Genomic DNA, 19,864 nt, shown 5'->3' on the forward strand with positions numbered 1-19,864 from the left:
CAGGTCACCAAAAAAGATGAATTCACATGAGAACTACTCAGAGGGCTTTTAAAAAATATTTGTCAGGATCCCATTAGAGAAACACAGGCATATCTCAAAGATATAGTGGGTTTGGTTCCAGGCTACCACAATAAAGTGAATATTGCAATAAAGTGAGTCAAATGAATTTTTTTTGTTTCCCAATGTATAACACTTATGTTATATTTATACTATATTGTTGTTTGATAAATGAGCAATAGCATTATGTCTTAAAAAACAATGTACATACCTTAATTAAAAATATTTTATAGCTATAAAATGCTAACTATCATCTGAACTTTCAGCAACACATAATCATTGATCACAGATCACCATAACAAATAGAATAATAAAGTCTGAAATATTGTGAGAATTACCAAAATGTGACACAGAAGCATGAAGTGAGCAAATGATGTTGGAAAATGGTGCTAATAGACTTGCTCAATGCAGGATTGACACAAACCTTCAATTTGTAAAAAACACAATATCTGCAAAGTGCAATAAAGTGCAATAAAATGAGTTATGTCTGTATATATTTCTTTGGTATGAAATGCACCATGGGTTGCTCCTGAGTCCACAGTGAATATACATCTATTGATAAATTTGGCCTTGTCCAAAAACAATTCATGCTTCTTGGCCTAATACCCTAAGGATCCACCTTCATATATGCTACCTAGTTTCTGCTTATACTATTGAGCAAGATCTTGAGTTCGTGTGTGTGTGTGTGTGTGTGTGTGTGTGTGTGTGTTTTAATTTCTGGATTAGCTCTTGCAATTTTCCTTCTGAGCATAGCTGGGTTTTTATTCTCACTATAGGCCTGGAGCCAGCAAGGGAGGTTGTACAGGCAAAGCCTGAGGACAGCGTGCATTCCTTTTTAGAGGTAAGTTGTATTAGGGCCACCCCTTAGGATTTAGAGAGAAAGAGAGCCACTGTCAGAAGTCAGTTAACCTTCCTTTTTTTTCTCAGCTCCTTACAAACAGTGATTTTTAGTAAATCTTAAAAGCCTTAAAATTGCAGAGCGTGCCAAGTACAATGAAACCTGAACTACCCTGTAAGCCTCAAAGGCCTAATTTGCTTTTTTTTTTTTTTTTTTGAGAGAGAGAGAGAGAGAGAGACAGGGAGAAAGAGAGAGAGACAAAGAGAGAGAGAGAGAGCGCAGAAGCAAGGGGGGGGACGGAGAGAGAGAGAGGGAGGGAGACATAGAATCCATAATCTGAAGCAAGACCCAGGCTCTGAGCCAGATGTGGGGCTCGAACCCACAGACCATGAGATCATGATCTGAGCCAAAGTCGGATGCACAACTGACTGAGCCCCCCAGGTGCCCCTAACTTGCTTTTGATCCTAGTTGTACACCAAAGGCAAAGTGTACAGAGCAGAGAATAGCTATTTCGACCAACTACTAATAGACGTTTGACCATATCCTTCTTTTCTGATAATAACTTTGGGCTTCCTGGATACCAGATAATCCACCTAAGTGAAGGAATATAATTTCCTTACCTTGATCTTTTTTTTTTTTTTTTACTGATTTAAATGTTTTCTTAATTTTTTTATTTTATTTTATTTTTTAAATTTACATCTAAGTTAGTTAGCATATAGTGCAACAATGATTTCAAGAGTAATTTCCTTAATGCCCCTTACTCATTTATCCATTTAGCACCTCCCACCACCCCTCCAGTAACCCTCTGTTTGTTCTCCATATTTAAGAGTCTCTTATGTTTTGTTTCCCTCCCTGTTTTTATATTATCGTTGCTTCCCTTCCCTTGTGTTCATCTGCTCTGTGTCTTAAAGTCCTCCTATGAGTGAAGTCATATGATAGTTGTCTTTCTCTAACGGACTAATTATGCTTAGCATAATAGTTCTATCCATGTAGTTGCAAATGGCAACATTTCATTCTTTTTGATTGCCGAGTAATACTCCATTGTATATATATACCACCTCTTCTTTATCCATTCATCCATCAATGGACATTTGGACTCTTTCCATTCTTTGGCTACTGTTGACAGTGCTGCTATAAACATGGGGGTGCATGTACCCCTTTGAAACAGCATCCCTGTATCCCTTGGGTAAATACCTAAGAGTACAATTTCTGGGTTGTAGGGTAGTTCTATTTTTAATTTTTTGAGAAACCTCCATACTGTTCCCCAGGGTGGCTGCACCAGTTTGCATTCCCACCAGCAGTGCAAAAGAGATCCTCTTTCTCTGCATCCTCGCCAACATCTGATGTTGCCTGAGTTGTTAATGTTAGCCATTCTGACAGGTGTGAGGTGGTATCTCATTGTGGTTTTGATTTCTATTTCCCTGATGATGAGTGATGTTGAGCATTTTTTCATGTGTCAGTTGGCCATCTGGATGTCTTCCTTGGAGGAGTGTCTATTCATGTCTTTTGCCCGTTTCTTCACTGAATTATTTGTTTTTTGGGTGTTGAGTTTGCTAAGTTCTTTATAGATTTTGGATACTAACCCTTTGTCTGATAGTCATTTGCAAATATCTTCTCCCATTCCTTCAGTTGCCTTTTAGTTTTGCTGATTGTTTCCTTCACTGTGCAGAAGTTTTTTATTTTGATGAGGTCCCAATAGTTCACTTTTGCTTTTGTTTCCCTTGCCTCTGGAGAAGAAGTTTCTGCGGCCATGGTCAAAGTGGTTTTTGCCTGCTTTCTCCTTGAGGATTTTAATGGTTTCCTGTCACATTTAGGTCTTTCATCTGTTTTGAGTTTATTTTTGTGTATGATGTAAGAAAGAGGTCCAGGTTCATTCTTCTGCATGTCGCTGTCCTGTTTTCCCAGCACCATTTGCTGAAGAGACTGTCTTTATTCCATTGGATATTCTTTCCTGCTTTGTCAAAGATCGTCACCTTGATCTTGACCTTACTCTAAGTCCACTCTACCAGGGATTGGGGGAGAAGGTGTAATTACCTGACATCCATCCCCGTATGGGTAGTGATAATTTTATAAATGACATTACAGAACTGTAATGTCTCTCTTGAAGATATTCTTGTATTCAAACCTTATCTGAATGAATACATGACATAAATTCCATCTATTGAGAGCCCAAATATATTGGATCACTTTTTAAACTGTTGAGTCAACTCCATCTTGGAAATCTCTTTCTGGATTTCTGTCACTATAGATCTGTTTTGTCTTCTCTAGAGTTTCATGCAAAAGGAATCACATAGTGTATACTATTTTGTGGTAACTTTAAAAAACATTTTTTTTTAATGTTTATTTATTTTTGAGAGAGACAGACAGACGGAATGTGAGCGGGTGAGGGGCAGAGAGAGGGAGACACAGAATCTGAAGCAGGCTCCAGTCTTTGAGCTGACAGCACAGAGCCGGATGTGGGGCTCCAACCCAAGAACCTTGTGAAATCATGACCTTAGCAAAGTTGGGCGCTTAACAGACTGAGCCACCCATGCGCCCCCTTGTGGTGGCTTTTTAAAAGTTCAGGGTAATAATTTAGAAATTCATCTTATAGTTGAATTCCAGCAATGCAGAAACAGACTCACACAGGGAGAAAAAAACTGCTTATGGGATCAAGACGTACTCATTGTGCTAAATGGTTTGAATTCAAAGACATGTACTCATTCCAATTTCCTAGTTCTTAGACTTTCCCAATAAATGTCTAAAATTTCATCTAATGTACTTCCTCAAGGTGTGGGTACAATAGTAACTGTGATTCTTTGAAGAAATAGTGGCCTCAAACTACCTAAATTTGTTTAAAAAATATTAACTTACGCATCCAAGAAGTTTAACGAAACATAATTAGGACAAATTCAAAGAGATTTATACCTAGACACATCATAGCCAAAGTGTTGAAAGCCACACACACAAAGAAAAAAATCTTGAAAGAAGCAAGAGAAAAACAACTTAATATGTGCAAGGGTGCATCAATATAGAAAATGTCTAAGTTCCCATCAGAGAAAAATGACCCTAGAAGGCAGTGGAATGATATATTCAAAATACTGAAAGAAAAAACTGCTAATAAGGAATTTTTTTATCCAGTGAAACTATCTACCAGTTATAAAGGTAAAATAAGGACATTCCAAAATTTAAAACGATTGAGAGAACTCCTTGATATCAGAACTGATTTATGAAAAATACTAAAGAAAATTCTTTGGAATGTAGAAGAGAATGACACCAGATGGTAGCTCAAATTGACTGGAAGAAATGAAAAGTGTAGAAGAAATCAATATCCATGTTAAAAATAAAATAATCTAAACATATTTTCACATTTCTTCTGTTAAATTCTTTAAAATATATAACTTTGTGTAAATAAATAATTATAACATTGTAATGTTGGTTTTGTAAAATATACAGATGTAATATATATGAAAATAATAGCACAAGAGGGGAAAAGAATAGAGTTATGTTGGAGAAAATATTTTATATTTCATGGGAATCAAGTTAACATCAATTTGAAATAAACTGTAATGAGTTAAGATGCATATTGGAATTTCTAGAGCACACACTAAGGAAATGGTTAAAAATATAGTAAAAAAATTATTAGAGGAATTAAGATGATATACTAAAAGATTTATTTAATACAAAAGAAGTTATTAAGGGAGGAAAATAGGAACAAGACAGTTAAGACATAACAAAATGGCAACTATAACTCTGACCCTATTAACAACTGCACTAAATATGAATTGTCCAAACAACCCAACTAAAAAGCAGAGATTGGCAAAATAGGTAATAATGTAAGATCCAACTATAACAATTTACAAAAGACACACATTAGATTCAAAGACACACAGGTTGAAAGCAAAAAAATGGAAAAGATATACCATGCAAATAACAACCAACAGACAGATGGGGGGGGTTGTACTAATACTGGACAATGTAGGGTTTAAAAAATTTTTATATAAATTCCAATTAGTTAATATACAGTGTAATATTAGTCTCAGGTGTGTAATATAGTGATTCAACACTTCTATACAATATATGGTGCTCACAACAAGTGCACTCCTTAATTCTCATCACCTATTTAACCCATCCCCTCAACCTCCTCTCTGGTAACCATCAGTTTCTTCTGTATAGTTCAGTCTGTTTTATTGTTTGCCTCTCTCTCTCTCTCTTTTTTTCCCCTTTTGCTCATTTATTTCTTAAATTCCACACATGAGTGAAATCATGTGGTATTTGTCTTTCTCTGACTTTTTTCACTTAGCATAATACACTCTATCTCCATCCACATTGTTACAAATGTCAAGATTTCACTTGTTTTTATGGGTGAGTAATTCCATTGTGTATATATACCACATCTTTATCCACTCATCAGTTGATGGACATTTGGGCTCGTTCCATAATTTGGCTATTGTTGATAATGCTGCTATAAACATCAGGGTACACCTGTCCTTATGAATCAGTATTTTTGTATGTTTTTGATAAATACCTAGTAGTGCAATTTCTGGATCATAGGGTAGCTCTATTTTTAACTTTTTAAGGAATCTCCATATTGTTTTCCACAGTGGTTGACCAGTTTGCATTCCTACCAACAGTGTAAGAGGGTTCCCCTTTCTTTGCATCGTCACCAACATCTGTTGTTTCTTTTATTGTTAATTTTAGCCATTCTGACAGGTGAAATGAAAGTCAAAACACAATGGTCCGAAATCTGTGCCATGCAGCAAAAGTAGTCATAAGAGAGAAGTTTATAGCAATACAGGCTTACATCAAAAGCAACAAAAATCTCAAATACAAAATCTAACCTTACACTTAAAGGAGCTGGAAAAAGAACAAGTTAAGCCTAAAGCCAGCAGAAGAAGGGAAATAATAAAGATTAGAGCAGAAATAAGTGATATAGAAAGAACAAGAACAAAAACATTAGAACACAGCAATGAAACTAAGAGCTAGTTCTTTGAAAGAATTAATAAAATAGGTAAACCCCTAGCCAGATTTATCAAAAAGAAAAAAGAAAGGACCCAATAGATAAAATCATGAATGAAAGAGGAGAGATCACAACCAACACCACAGAAATACAAACAATTATAAGAGAACACTAGAAAAATTATATGCCAAAAAATTGGGCAATCTGGAAGAAATGGATAAATTCCTAGAAACATAGAAACATGAATTCCTAGAAACATTCCTACCAAAACTGAAACAGGATGGAATAGAAAATTTCAACAGATCCATAACCAGTAAAATTTAATCAGTAATCAAAAATCTGCCAACAAACGAAAGTCCAGGTCCAGATGGCTTCCCACAAGACTTCTACCAAACATTTTAAGAAGAATTAATACCTCTACTTCTCAAATTGTTCCAAAAATATAAATGGAAGGAAAACTTCCAAACTCATTCCAGAAAGCCAGCATTAGCTTGATTCCAAAACCAAAGACCCCAATAAAAAAGAGAATTACAGGCCAATATCCCCGATGAACATGATGCAAAAACTCTCAATAAAACAGCAAATTGAATCCAATAGGTCTTTCAACTTCTTGTTTAAGTTTATTCCCAAGTATTCTTTTTGGTGCAATTGTAAATGGGAAATATTTTCTTAATTTCACTTTCTGCTGCTTCGTTATTAATGTATAGAAATTCAACAGATTTCTGTACATTGATTTTGTGTCCTGCAACCTTACTGAATTCATTTATCAGTTTTAGTCATTTTTGGTTTTTTTTTTTTTTTTTTTTTTTTTTTTTTTTTTTTTTTGTGAAGTCCTTAAGGCTTTCTATATACAGTATCATGTCATCTGCAAATAGTGAAAGTTTTACTTCCTCATCACCAGTTTGGATGTCTTTTATTTATTTTTCATGTCTGACTGTTGTGTCTCAGCACTTTCAGTACAATGTTGAATTAAAGTGGTGAGAGTTGATATCCTTGTCTTGTTCCTAACCTTAGGGGAAAAGCTACTTGTTTTTTCCCAATGAAGATGATATTAGCTGTGGGTTTTTCATACATGGCCTTTATTATGTTGAGCTATGTTCCCTCTAAATCTACTCCATTAAGGGTTTTTATCATGAATGGATGTTGTATTTTGTCAAATACCTTTCTGCATCTATTGAAATGATTGCATGGTTTTTATCCTCTTCTTTTTTATTTTTTATTTTTTAAAAGTGTTTATTATTTATTTTGTGAGAGAGTGAAATTGTGGGAGGGGCAGAGAAAGAGAGAGGGAGAGGAAGAGAGACTCTCAAGGAAGCTCTGTGCTGTCAGAACAGAGCCTGACATGGGGCTTGATCTCACGAACCGTGAGATCATGACGAACCAAAATTGAGAGGTGGACACTTAACCAACTGAACCACACAGGAGTCCCCTCTTATTTTTTTTTAAATGCAATGTTAAAAAAAAATATTTATTTAAATTCAAGTTAATTAACATATCATGTAGTATTGGTTTCAGGAGTATAACCCAGTGATTCATTACTTACACATAACACCCCATGCTCATCTCAAGCGCCCTCCTAAATGCCTATCACCCATTTAGCCCTTTCCCCACCGACCTCTCCTCCAGAAACCCTCAGTTTGTACTCTGTATTTAAGAGTCTCTTATGGTTTACCACCCTCTCTGTTTTTGTCTCTTTTTTTCCTTCCCTTCCCCTATGTTCATCTGTTTTGTTTTTTAATTCCTCATATGACTGAAATCCTATATTTGTCTTTCTCTAACAGACTTTTTTCATTTAGCATAATATACTCTAGTTCCATCCATTGTTGCAAACGGCAAGATTTCATTCTTTTTGATCATTGAGTAATATTCCACTGTGTGTGTGTGTGTGTGTATATATATATATATACCACATCTTCTTTATCCACTCATCAGTTGATGGACATTTGGGCACTTTCCACAATTTGGCAATTATTGATAATGCTGCTATAAACACCAGGGTACACATGTCCCTTTGAATCAGTCTTTTTGCATCTTTTGGATAAATAACTAGTAATGCAATTTCTGGGTTGTAGGGTAGTTCTATTTTTAATTTTTTGAGAAATCTCCATACTGTTCTTCAGAATGGTTGACCAGTTTGCATTCCCACCAACAGTGCAAAAGAGTTCCCCTTCCTCAGCATCTTCACCAACACTGTTGTTTCCTGAGTTCTTAATTTTAGCCATTCTGACAGGTGTGAGGTGGTATCTCATTGTGGTTTTGATTGTATTTTCCTGATGATGAGTGATGTTGAACATCTTTTCATGTGTCTGTTAGCCATCTGGATGTCTTCAAAAAGTGTCTGTTCATGTCTTCTGCCCATTTCTTCACTGGATTATTTGGTTTTTAGGGTGTTGAGTTTGACAAGTTCTTTATAGATTTTGGATGCTCACACTTTATCGGATATGTCATTTGCAAATATCTTCTCCAATTCTGTTGCCTGCCTTTTAGTTTTCTTGATTGTTTCCTTTGTTGTGCAGGTTTTTATCTTGATGAGGTCCCAATAGTTCATTTTTTATTTTGTTTCCCTTGCCTATGGAGATATGTCTTGTGAGAAGTTGATTTAGCCCAGGTCAAAGAGTTTGCTGCCTAATTTGTCCTGTAGGATTTTGATGATTTCTTATTTTACATTTAGGTCTTTCATTCATTTTGAATTTATATTTGCGTATGGTGTAAGAAAGTGGTCCAGTTTCATTCTTCTGCATGTTTCTGTCCAGTAATCCCAACACCATTTGTTGAACAGACTGTGTTTTTCCATTGGATATTCTTTCCTGCTTTGTTGAAGATTAGTTGGCCATCTTTGTGGGTCCATTTCTGGGTTTTCTATTTTGTTCCATTGATCTGAGTGTCTATTTTTGTGCCAACACCGTACTGTCTTGATGATTACAGCTTTAATAAGGCTTGAAGTCTGGAATTATGATGCCTCCAGCTGTGATTTCCTTTTTCAACATTGGCTATTCGGGGTCTTTTTTGGTTCCATACAAATTTTAAAATTGTTTTTCTACCTCTGTGAAGAATACTAGTGTTATTTTGATAGGGATTGCATTGAGTGTGTTGATTTCTTTGGGTAGTATAGACATTTTAACAATATTTGTTCTTCCAATCCATAAGCATGGAATGTTTTTCCATTTCTTTGTGTCATCTTCAGTTTCTATCATAAGCTTTCTATTATTTTCAGGCTATAGACCCTTTACCTCTTTGGTTAGGTTTATTCCTAGGTATCTGGATTTTGAAGCAACTGTAAATGGAATTGATTACTTGATTTCTCTTTCTACTGCTTCAGAAATGCAACCGATTTCTGTACATTGATTTTATATCCTGTGACTTTGCTGAATTCATGTATCCATTCTAGCTGTTTTTTGGTAGAGTTGTTTGGGGTTTCCATGTAGAGTATTATGTCATCTGTGAAGAGTGAAAGTTTGACTTCTTCCTTACCTATTTGGATGCCTTTTCTTTTTTCTTTGTTGTCTGATAGCTGAGGATAGGACTTCCAGTACTGTGTTGAATAGCAATGGTGAGAGTGGACATCCCTGTTGTGTTCCTGACCTTAGTGGGAAAGCTCTCAGTTTTTCCCCATTGAGGATGATGTTAGCCTTGCATCTTTTGTGTATGGCTTTTTGATGTTGAGGTATGTTCCTTCTATCCCTACTTCCTTGAGGGATTTTATCAAGAAAGGATGCTGTATTTTGTCAAATGCTTTTTCTGTATCTATTAAGAGGGTTCTATGGTTCCTGTCATTTCCTTTATTAATGTGGTGTATCATGTTGATTGATTTGCAAATCCTGAACCAGTCCTTAAGCCCAGGAATGAATCCCACTTGATCAGGGTGAATAATTCTTTTAATGCACTGTTGAATTCGATTTTCTAGTCTCTTGCTGAGAATTTTTGCATCCAGTTTCATCAGAGATATTGGCCCATAATTCTCCTTTTTAGTGGGGTGTTTGTCTAGTTTTGGAATCAAGGTAATGCTGGCTTCATAGAATGAGTTTGGAAGCTTTCCTGCCATTTTTATTTTTTGGATCGGTTAGCAAAGAATAGGTATTAACTCTTCTTTAAATGTCTGGTAGAATTTTCTGTGGGAAGCCATTTGGCCCAGGAGATTTTTGATAACTGATTCAATTGCTTTGCTTGTTATGGGTCTGTTCAAATTTTTTATTTCTTCCTGTTTCATTTTTGGTAGTGTGTGAGTTTTTAGGAATTTATGCATTTCTTCCAGATTTCCCAGTTTGTCAGCATGTAAGTTTTCATAATATTCTCTTATAATTGTATTTCTGCAGTGCTGGTTGTGATCTCTCCTCTTTAATTTGTGATTTCATCTATTTGGGTCCTCTCTTGTTTCTTTTTGATAAGTCTGGCTAGAGGCGTTATCAATTTTATTTATTCTTTCAAAGAACTAGCATTTAATTTCATTATCTATTCTATTTTTTTCTTTCTATATTGTTTATTTCTGGTTTAATTTTTGTTATTTCCCCTCTTCTGCAGAGTTTGGGCTTTATTTGTTGCATCTTTTCTAGCTCCTTTAGGTGTGATGTTAGGTTGTGCATTTGGGACCTTTATTGCTCCTTGAGGTAGCCCTGAATAACAATGTACTTTCCTGTTAGGACTGCCTTTGCTGCATCCCAAAGGGTTTGACCATCGTGTTTTCATTTTCATTGGCATTCATGTATTTTTAAAAAAATTTTTCTTTAATTTCCTGGTTAACCCATTCATTCTTTACTAAGATGTTCTTTAACCTCCATGTATTGGAGGACTTTCCAATTTTTTTCTTGTGGATGATTTCAAATTTCATATCATTGTGATCTGAAAATATGCATGCTATGATCTTGATCCTTTGTACCTGTCGAGGGCTGATTTGTCACCCAGTATGTGATCTGTTTTGGAGAATATTCCATGTGCACTTTAGGGAAAATGTGAATTCTGCTGCTTTAGGGTGAAATGTTCTGAATATACCTGTTAAGTCCATCTGGTCCAGTGTGTCATTCAAAGCCATTGTTTCCTTATTGGTTTTCTGCTTATATGATCTGTTTATTACTATAAGTGTGGTATTAAAGTCCCCTAGCTTTATAGTAATATTATCAATGAGTTTCTTTACATTTGTGAGTAATTGATTTATATGTTTGTGTGTTATCAAGTTAAGGGTATAAATATTTATAATTGCTAGCTTTTCTTAATGGATAGACCCCTTCATTATGATATAATGACATTCTTGTTACAGTCTTTGTTTTAAAATCTAGTTTGTCTGGTATAAGTATGGGTTCTCCAGCTTTCTTTCTATGTTCATTAGCATGATAGATGGTTTTCCATCCCCTTACTTTCATTCTGTAGTTGTCTTTAGGTCTAAAATGAGTCACATATAGGTGGGTTTTGTTTTTTATTATCCATTCTGATACCCTATTTCTTTTGATTGAAGCATTTAGTCATTTTAAATTCAGAGTGATTATTGAAAGATATGAATTTAATCCCATTGTGTCACCTTTAGAGTTGGTATTTCTGGTGATGTTCTCTGGTCCTTTGTAGTCTTTGCTGCTTTGGTCTTCTTTTTTTTTTTTTTTTTTTTTTCCTGTACTCAGAGATTCCCCTTAAAATTTCTTTCAGGGCTGGTTTAGTGATCATAAATTCCTTTAGTTTTTGTCTGGGAAACTCTTTATCTCTCCTTCTATTCTGGATGACAGTCTTGCTGGATAAGAATTCTTGGCTGCATACTTTCCCCAGCCAGCACATTGAATATTTCTTGCCATTCCCTTTTGGCCTGCCAAGTTTCAGTAGACAGGTATGCTGCTAACCTTATGTGTCTACCCTTCTAGGTTAAGTATTTTTAGTCGCTAACTGCTTTCCAAATTCTCTCTTTATCTTTGTATTTTGCAAGTTTCACTATGATATGTTATGATGTTGACTTGTTTTTGTTGATTTTGAGAGGAGTTCTCTATGCCTCTTTGACTTGAATTCCTGTTTCCTTCCCCAGATTAAGGACGTTATCAAATATAATTTTTTAAATAAACTTTCTGCTCCTTTTTCCTGCTCTTCCTCTTCTGGGCCTCCTATGATATGGATACTGTTTCATTTTATGGAATCACTATGTTCTCTAAGTCTCCCTTCATGATCTAATAATTTCTTTTCCAACTTCTTTTCCGCTTGATTATTTTCCACAATTTTATCTTCAGTATTACCTGTTTTCTTCTCTGCTTCTTCAGTCCTCATTGTGACTGTATCCAGTCGGTTTTGCATCTCAGTTATAGCATTATTTATTTCAGTGTGACTAGTTTAGGCCTTTGATCACTCCAGCAAGGGTTTCTCTGGTGTCTTCTACATTTCTTTAAGCCCAGCTAGTAGTCTTATGACTGTTCTAAATTCTTGTTCAGATAAATTCCTTATATCTGTTTTGTGGATTTGGGCATCCACACCCTGGATGTGATTTCTTCTTTACCTTTCATTTGGGGGAGAATTCCTTCATTTTCTCATTTTGGCTAGGTTTCTAGGGTTTTTGTTGTGTGTGTTTTGAAAGCTTGTAATGTTTTCTGCACCTGAGAGCTAGGCTATATGAAAAAGGGACCATCCACCATGCAGGGCCTGGCACTTCAGGAAGTGTTTATGGTGTATGCTGTGTGCATTCTGCTACGTACACTGTTTCTCTGCCAAAATGTGTTTTGGTTGCTCTTTCCACTGGTCAGTCCTCTGCACAGCTCAGCTTTGTTTGCAATGGGTTTTGGACATTTAACTAGGTTTGCTTTGATTTGTCTGTTAAAATAAGCCTGGAAAAAAGGAACACTAAAACAAACCCTGATCCCCCAAAAAAAGAAGAAAGCAAAGGGAAGAAAAAAACCAGAGAACCCAAAAACTATAAGGCTGATTTCAAAGAAAAAGAAAGAAGAAGAAGAAGAAGAAGAAGAAGAAGAAGAAGAAGAAGAAGAAAAAGAAAAAGAAGGAAAAACAAAAGAAGAAAGAAGCTTGATCTGTCCCCCCCAAAAAAGAAAAGAAAATCAAAACAAAACAAAACAAAACAAAAACAAGACTATGAGCTTGATTCCAAGAGAAAAAAGAAGAAAAAATTAAAAAAATAAGGGGGTGGGGGGTGGGAAAGTAAGCTTGGTCCTATTTCCACTAGTACTGCAGGTGTCATTTTGAGGCAATTGATTTTAAGTGCCTTTGGTGCATGGCGGGTGCTGGCTGTGGTGGTCTTCTGGAGGAGAGGCCCACTGTGTTTGCTCAGAGTCATTCTTGCCCTAGTGAATAAGCAGTTGCAGGCACAGGGGGCGAGTTTTTTGTAAGCGGGTCCTACCTTCACTGGGGCCTGCTGTGTTGCTCTCTGAAGTCCCATCGTGGTGGTGTTGGGGAAAAATGGTGCCACCCCAATCTTTTGTCCGTGGACAGGGGATCTCACACCCCACACACTATTCAGGCAGCCCTCACAGAATAGTGACTGCAGTCAGCTCGCTCTGTGCCTCAACTCTCCTGCGTTTTTTTCTTTGGCGTGCAGCTGGGATTCAAAACTTGAAGTCCTAAAAGACCAGGCACCACGCAGACCCATTCCCCTCTTCCAGAGTAGAGTCTCTCCACACTGTGTCTCTATCCTCTTCATAGTGTTATCACTTTGATTGGTTTGCAAGTATTGAACCATACTTGCATCCTGGGAAAAATCCCACTTGATTGGGGTGAATGAATTTTTTAAATGTATTGTTGGACTTGGTTTGCTAGTATTTTGTTGTCGATTTTTGTATCTATGTTCATCAGAGATATTGGCCTGTAATTCTCTCTTTTTGTGTGTGTATAGTATCTTTATCTCATTGTGGTATCAAGGGTAATTATGGCTTCATAGAATGAATGCTTTCCTTCCACTCCTATTTTTTGAAATAGTTTGAGAAGTTTGCTTTAAATGTCTGGTAGAATTCAGCTGTGAAATCATCTGGTCCTGGACTTTTGTTTGTTGTGAGTTTTCTGATTACTGATTAAATCTCATTGTGATAATTGGTCTGTTCATATTTTCTATTTCTTCCTTCTTCAGCTTTGGAATGTTATACATTTCTAGGAATTTATGCATTTCTTCTAGGTTGTTCAATTTGTTGGCATATAATTTTTCATAAAATGTTCTTTTAATCCTTTGTATTTCTGTGGTAGTGATTGATATTTCTCCTCTTTTATTTTTGATTTTGTTTATTTGAGTTCTCTCTCTCTTTCTTTTGGATATATCTGGCTAGAGGTTTTTCAATTTTGTTGATCTTTTCAAAGAAACAGCTCCTGATTTCATTAGAAATAGGAGAATAGAATAGAATAGAACAGAATTCTATTTTTTTTAAGTTTCTTTTTCATATTTCTGTTCTAATCTTTATTATTTCCTTTCTTCTATTGGTTTTGGGTTTCATTTGTTCTTTTTCTACCTCCTTTGGGTGTAAGGTTAGGTGGTTTATTTGAGATTTTTCTTACTTATACTCCTGTATTGCTAGAAAGTTCCCTCTTAGTACCGCTTCTCTTGCATTCCAAAGATTGTGGACTGTTGTGTTTTCATTTCCATTTGTCTCAAGTTATTTTTTTATTTTCCCTTGATTTCTTTGTTGACCCATTCATTGTTTAGTAACATGTTATTTAATCTCCCTTTATTTGTACTCTTTCCAGGTTTTTTCTTGCAGTTGATTTCTAGTTTTATAGCATTGTTGTCAAAAAGATGCATGGTATAATTTGATATTTTCTAATGTGGAGACTTGTTTGTGGACTAATATGCAATCTATTCTGGAGAATGTTCCATGTGCCCTTGAAAAGAATGTATATTCTGATGTTTTAAGGCGGAATGTTCTGAATATATCTGTTAGATCTGTGTGATTCAACAACACTGTTTCCTTGTTTATTTTCTATTTGATTGAACTATCCATCAATGTAAATTGGTGTTAAACTCCTCTACTTTTATGGTATTACTATCAATTACTTCTTTCAGGTTTGTTATTAGCTCTTTATGTATTTGGGTCTTCCATTTGGGGTGCATAAATATTTACAAATGTTATATCTTTTTGTTGGAGTGTTCCCTCTATGATTATGTAGTGTCTTTCTTTGTTACAATTTTTGTTATTTTGTTCAATACAAGTATTGCTACCCATTTTCACATCCATTTGTATGATAAATACTTCTCCATCCTTTTATTTTCAATCTGCATGTGTCTTTAGGTTTGAAATGTGTCTCTTGTAGGCAGTGTAAGGATGGCACTTGCTCTTTTATCCATTCTGTCACCCTATATCCTTTGAGTGGAGACTTTTGCCCATTTACATTCAAAGTAATTAGTGGTAGACATGTACTTATTGCTATTCTTTACTTTTTTTTTGTTTTTACTTGTTTTACTTGTTTTTTTGTTTGTTTTACTTGTTTTATGGTTGATTTTGTAGTTCTTCTCTGTTACTTTCTTTTCTTGCTCTCTTCTCTCATGGTTTGCTGGCTTTATTTAGTGATATACTTGGATTCTTTTCTCTTTGTTTAGTGCATATCTGTTATTGGTTTTTGATTTGTGTTACTATTTGGTCTTTATCTTTCTGGTATGTCTGAATTGTAGCCTTGTTGGATAGAGTATTCTTGGCTGCAGGTTTTTTTCCTTTCAGCATTTTGAATATATCTTGCCATTCCCTTCTGGCCTGAAAAATTTTTGCTGAAAACTCAGTTGATAGCCCTGTGGAGTTTGCCTTGTATGTAACTGTTTTCTTTTCTCTTGCTGCTTTTTAAATTCTCTCTTTATCACTGTTTTTTGCCATTTTAAGTACTATGTGTCTTATTGCGGACTTTTGTGTTGATTTTGTTTGAGGCTGTATGTGCCTCTTGGATCTGGATTTCTGTTTCCTACCCAGATTCAAGATGTTTTCAGGTATTAATTCTTCAAATAAATTTTATGCCTTCTCCTTCTGGGATTCCTATAATGGGAATGTTTTTACATTTGATGGTGTTGCTGAATTCCGTAAGTCTATTTTGATTCATTATTTTTTTTCTCACCTGTTCAGTTTCTTTCTTTCCATTACCCTGTCCTCCAGATCACTGATCTGCTTCTTTCAATCTATTATGTATTGTGTGTGGTATATTTTTAATTTGTTGCTGAGTTCTTTATTTCTGATTCATTCTTTTTTATGTTTTGTATCTTTTTGTTAAGATTCTCACCAGGTCCTCCATTCTTAAGTTCAGTGAGTATCTTTATGACCATTTTTTCTTTTTTTTGTATTCTCTATCAGGCATATTACTTATCTCCATTTCGCTTGAGTCTCTTGCTTTGATTTTGTTCTGTTCACTCATTTTGGGACATATTCATCTGTATCCTCTTTTGTCTAATTCTGTGTCTGTTTGTATGTATTAGGAAAGTCAGCTATGTCTTCTGCTCTTGAAAGTAGTGGCCTTATGAAGAAGAGATCCTGTTGTGCCCTGCAGTGCATTGTCACCTGTTTATCAGAACATGGTGCTTCAGGGGTGTGTGCTTTGTATGTTATACACACCCTGCTGTTGTGGCTGAGCTGCTTTTGCCTTCAGTACAGTCATCTGCAATGGTTCTTCACCTGTTATCAGCAAGGTTTGGGTCCTGTGTCATCAGTGGGTCAGTCTGGGGCTGCTTTTGGCTTGAGTTGAGTCAAACCAGGTGTTTGCCAGAGATATAGTACCACCAAGCTGCAGAGAGCTTTTCCTGCATGGTCCCCTGAGAGGCCTTCATTGGTGGGTGGGGCCTGTAGTTAGATCTGATATCTTCCCCCAGGCCACTCCTGGGGCATAGTTGAACTGATGCGTGTGATTACATTTCCAACCTCCCAGGGCAAGAGTTAACTTTGGATTAGTGCTGGTCCCTGTTGGGGCTGTTTGCACACTGCCAGGCTTGTGGCATTGTTTTGGATAGCTTCCAGCCAAGGCATATTAGACGGGGTAGGGGCATGTTGTTAGAAATTTAGGTGGTGAATATTGGTGCTGAACTAGTTCTTTCAGGTGTCTGTGTGCCTAGACTGGGGGGTGGAAGAGGGAAATGGTGCCTGCCAGCTCTTTTGTTCTTGGAAAAGTCTCCCAATGATCTTTGCCCCTCCAGCACATGCTCTGAAATCTGCTCCCTTTCATATACCTTAGTGATTTTTCAAACTGCTGCTTCTTTGTTGTATCTCTGTGGGCTGTTATTTGCACTTTCTTTTTAAGGGTGACAAATGAGTTTCTTTTCGCTCTTCTGGCTCTCTCAGATTTTTAAAGTTCTGGGTATTGAGCCCCATTGATTATGGGAACTCATGAAATTCATCCTTTCTGGTTTTCAAAGCCAAATTCTAGGAGATTCATCTTCTGTGTGCAGATTCCCCATGCCTGGAGTGCTGGGAATGAGGGTCTTGTTCTCTCCCCTTTCTGAGCCCATGGTGTCCCTCCCTCAGACAGTCCTGCAGGTCCATTTAGCTCCCAACCATATCTCTGCTCTTGCTATCCTCCTTGATGTGGCCTCTTTTCTACATTTGGCTTTGGAGAGTCAGTTCTGCCAGTCTTTGGATTATTCTCTGGGTTATTTACACTGATGTGGGTGTTATCTAGTTGTATCCATAGGATGAGGTGAGTTTAAGATCCTCCTACTCCTCCACTTTCCCGAGAAGCCTACAACTATAAATTTAACTCAGCACTGCTTTGTATTTGTTAATTTCCCTGTGATTTCTTCTTTGACCCACTATTTCGTTAAGAGTGTCGTTTAAGCATAGGAACTGGTGGACATGGTGGTGGCCTTGGGTATTGTGACTGATGTGCTGGTGGTCTCTGAAATACTTTTTGGTGGTCACACTTGTGTGCACTGGCTGATTGTTGTGCAGCTGGCAGCATGTCTGTGAGTGAGATCTTCGTGGAGCTGCAGGGCTTTTTGGCTGCCAAGCAGGACATCTAAGAGGAAATCTGAAAAGTTGTACAAAGTTTATAACAAACAGCTTGAGCGATTTTAACTCTACTGCAGGGGGTCCAGCAGGGTCCTGGTTTTCAGGATATTCCAAAGAGGTGTTTGAAAGCTTGAGAACACTTTGGTACAGTAAAAACACATTTAATGTCTTCAGAGACCAAGTTCTCTGCTGAACAGTATTACGGATTTCATGAGCACTGGGGGTTTGTGCTGCAGCTTTTGGTCTTCTTGGTAACATTTGTTGTGTATTTGGAATCAGAAACACTAATGACTCCAGAAGTGGTTACTGAAGTTCTTGGCATTGAGCCATATTGGGAGAAAGGATTTCATCTGGATGTAGAAGATCATCTTTCAGGAGTTCTAATTCTTGCCAGTGAATTTTCAAGGCTCTCTGTCAACAGTGTGACTGTTGGAGGCTACTCCCAGATCCTCCACATCTACACTTTCATTAATGAACTGAATTCTAGCTTCTGCCTTCCCAACCCGAAAAACGACTCCCTGAGGAATTGCTGTGATGGCTTCAAGTATGATCTGAAAAAAGTAGAGGAGGTGGTCTATGATCTCACCATCCAGGGCTTCAGTAAGGAGACAGCAGTGGCTTATGCAGAGAAATAGGTGGCCATCTATGCGCCTGGCCCTGCTGATTTCAGTGGTTGCCAGTGAGTGTGAGCACAGTGTCTCTCAAGGTAGTTAGGATTGTCCTGTTGCTAAATACCATGCTTTATTTTCTTAGCCAGTGTGTGGTGTAATTATCAAAATTGAAACAATTTGGGGGGGGTAAAAATATAACCTTCACAAGGACAGATTTTCTTTATTGTTTTAGTGAATTTGCTCTGTAATTCAGTGTATTTCAGTTTTGTCAAAAAGTGTAAATGTCAGTCTCTTTGTGAAGTCCTTTTCTTGCTTACCCTGATGCTGTTGATATATTGACTGGGACGTTTCTTGTCTTCTGTTTTTTTTGTTTTTGTTTTGTTTTTTGTTTTTAAAGAGTGTTGTGTTGTCTAATTTCCATTTATTGGTGAATTTTAAAGTTTTCTTTGTTTTTTTTTTCTAGGTTTGTGATGAGAAGAGTTTTTTTTTTTATAATTTCAGTCTTTTATTGTTTTAAATTCTTTTTTTAATGTTTATTTATTTTTGAGACAGAGACAGAACATGAATGGGGGAGGGTCAGAGAGAGGGAGACACAGAATCTGAAACAGGCTCCAGGCTCTGAGCTGTCAGTACAGAGCCTGACGCGGGGCTCGAACTCATGGACCACGAAATCATGACCTGAGACGAAGTTGGCCACTTAATCTACTGAGCTACCCAGGCGCCCCCCCCATTCTTTTAAAATTTATTAAGATTTGTTTTGTGTTCTAACATATAATCTGCCCTGGACAATGACCCACATGTGCTTGAGAAAAATATATACTCTGCTGTTATTTGGTGGTGTGTTCTTTATACATCTGTTAAGTTTAATTAGTTTGCAGGTTGTTCAAATAATCTTTTCCTTATTAATCTTTTGACTGGTTTTTCTATTCATTACTGATTATGTGTATTGGCGTCTCCAACTGTAATTGTAGAATTACCTATTTCCCCTTTCAATTCTGTCAATTTTTTCATAAATTTTGGAGGTCTGGTGTTCAGTGCATGTATATTAGTGATTGTTATTTATTTCAGTGAATAAATTCTTTAATCAATAAAATATCACCTTCATTTGTCTCTTGTGACAGTTTCTGATGTAAAGTCTATTTTATCTGATAATAGTGTAGGCATCCAAGCTGTCTTTTGGTTACTATTGGTATAGGACATCTTTTTCTATCCCTTCACTTTTGTTGAAATAGATCCAAAGTATGTCATTTGTAAGCAGCATATTCCTGGATCATTTTAAAATTCATTCTGCTAATCACTACCCACTTGAGAGTTTAATCTATTTATACTGAAAGTAATTACTGATAAACAAGGGCTTACCTGTGATATTTTGTTATTTCCTTGTGTAGTCTTACAGCTTTTTTGCTCCTCATATCTTCCATTACGTCCTTCATTTGTGTTTACTTGATTTTTGTAGTGATACACTTTGAACCCATTTTCATTTCATTTTGTGTATATTTTATAGATATTTTTATTGTGGTTACCATAGATGTTATATATAATATGT

General features: G+C 36.4%; 1 pseudogene; it reads left to right on the forward strand.

Annotated features, from left to right (window-relative positions):
* The first annotated feature begins 17,655 nt into the window (after window positions 1–17,655).
* On the forward strand, window positions 17,656–18,342 carry LOC115499532 (annotated as a pseudogene).
* The last annotated feature ends 1,522 nt before the right edge of the window (window positions 18,343–19,864 follow it).

The sequence above is a fragment of the Lynx canadensis genome, chromosome D4 (genome assembly GCF_007474595.2).
Source record: "Lynx canadensis isolate LIC74 chromosome D4, mLynCan4.pri.v2, whole genome shotgun sequence".
NCBI classification, from domain to species: domain Eukaryota; kingdom Metazoa; phylum Chordata; class Mammalia; order Carnivora; family Felidae; genus Lynx; species Lynx canadensis.